Consider the following 2,500-nt stretch of genomic DNA (forward strand, 5'->3'; position numbering starts at 1 on the left):
ATTTGTGAGAAATCGTTGGTGATTGCGTTCACATCAACTCTACAGATCCTCAGAATAAAGTATCATTAACAATTACGTTTCACATGTAGGCCTATAGTCATGATTCTACAAGGCACCGTGATGTCATAAAATAAATAAAAGGACTACACCGGAATGCTGCGCTCGTCTAGTGAGCGTCGTTTGGCACTGCCGTCTGTGCAAGTACGGCAATCCAGAATTTTCAAGTAGTTCCACGTTGGTGGAACAAACTGCCTAGCACTACCAGAGCAGGCGCGTCCCTCTCTACCTTTAAGAAGCTTTTGAAGACCCAACTCTTCAGAGAGCACCTCCCTTCCTAACTGGCACTTCGACTAGTGCTTAACTTGCACTTATAGCAGTTACATTCCTGCACTTCGTTTTTATTTCCTATTTCGTTTTTCTATTTCTTATGTAAAGTAGTATTTATTGTTACACTAGGTCTCTATTGCTCGTAGCTTGACTGTTCTATCCCTTGTACGTCGCTTTGGACAAAAGTGTCTGCTAAATGACTAAATGTAATGTACACGAAACCGCTTTGACATGACTCGTTTACGAGTTGCTTTCGTGTAGATTCGGTCGATTCCGACTGCACACGTCACTACGGTTGCGTGCCCTTATAAGGAGCTGGCAGGGCGTGTATGTATGCAAATTCAGGAGCACGAGAACGCGCTTTCAATTTAAGAAAACTCTTCCGGGGGAGCACAGCCCAGAAAACTTCTGCTGCGTAGGACCGCATTTTCAAGCGTGCATGAATTTGGCGGATGTCTTTTGCTTACGTTGTTTTTCCGAAGCCCGTAAGAAACATTTCAGAAGAAACTTCAGAAAATGTTCGAGAATGAGGGCCATTGTGTTTAAATTTTTTTTTTAAATTTGAATTAATTTCAAAATGTGCGATTAATTAGTACATTTTTTTTAATCTATTGACAGCCCTAATAACAATAAATACTACTTTATATAAGAAATAGAAAAACGACATAGAAAGAAAAAAGAAGTGCAGGAATGTAACTGCTGAAGTGCAAGTTAAGCAGTGGTGTATAAAGTACCCAAAAGCCATACTTGAGTAAAAGTAAAGATACCTTACTGGAAAATGACTCAAGTAAAAGTAAAAGTAACCTTTTAGAATACTACTTGAGTAAAAGTCTTTAAGTATCTGATCTTTACTGTACTTAAGTATCAAAAGTAATTTTCTGATATTAAATGTACTAGTATTGAAAGTAAAAGTACAAGTAAATGCTGTTAATAAAAAAGCAGAGTCAGAATTTTGAGAATTATGAAGTTTATTCCGACTAGAATGAGCATACTTATAAACTGGGCCTTATTTGAACACAATTTTAACACAATAGGCAATACTAAAGCAGCACTGAAAGTAACAACATTACTTGAAACTGAAAAATGTTTTGTTCATCTTCAAACAAAACGTCCCAAAAAGCCATTATGAATTTTTTAAATGTTAATCTCAATAAGGCACAACCTGAGAGCAATAACCTGGCGATCTGATACAAAGCCATAGCATTACATCAGGGTCATCAGTTTTACAAGCAAGTTATCGGTACAGTGACTGTGAAATACTTTCAGCAACATGCACACACATCCCTTGAACAATAATGTTACAAGCAGCTATTTTGCTCCACACTGCTACGTTACTGTACTGTAGATTGACACCATCCTAGCTAGCTAGCTAGATACCTCGCCAGAGATGGAATACAGAATAAGAATAAATTATCTTTGTAGATTATTAGCTGTACAGTACAGTACAGATCTTACCCAGCGGTGAAAGAACATGAATAGTCTACAAGGTTGTGCTGGTGGCATTTAATGAAGAGGTCTGTGTGCTTTTGCTTCGATTATTGTTGTGTCCCCTTCGTTGTTGATCTTAATGTTTTGGATATATCCTTCCACTGCATATTGCAGTCCATTTCGCCTTGATCTGGAGGATATCGCGGAGATATTACTCCAAAAAAGAATCACTGACACTGACAGACAGTATAGTGCATGAACGAGTTCAAAAGACGAAGCAACAGTAACTAAGAGGACGGGGCTTTTGCGAACGGTCAATAGCGCATTAACGTGCGCTAGGACCACTGATTCGCCAAACCTGCTTGCAGTCTGTGTTCTACCACAGTCCCCGACGTTGGTCTCGTCACTCTCATGGTTTATTATTTTTCTAAAGATGATTTGATTTTGTAACGAGTAACGAAGGTTTCAGGGGAAATGTATCGGAGTAAAAGTATCAGTGTTCTTTGCAAAATGTAGCGAAGTAAAAGTAAAAGTAAACAGAAATATAAGTAGTAAAGTAAAGTACAGATATCCAAAAAAACGAGTTAAGTACAGTAACGAAGTATTTCAACTTCGTTACTATACAACACTGAAGTTAAGCACTAGTCAAGGTGCCAGTTAGGAAGGGAGGTGCTCTCTGAAGAGTTGGGTCTTCAAAAGCTTCTTGAAGGTAGAGAGGGACTCCCCTGCTCTGGTAGTGCTAGGC

The sequence above is a fragment of the Clupea harengus genome, chromosome 20 (assembly GCF_900700415.2).
Source record: "Clupea harengus chromosome 20, Ch_v2.0.2, whole genome shotgun sequence".
NCBI lineage: Eukaryota > Metazoa > Chordata > Actinopteri > Clupeiformes > Clupeidae > Clupea > Clupea harengus.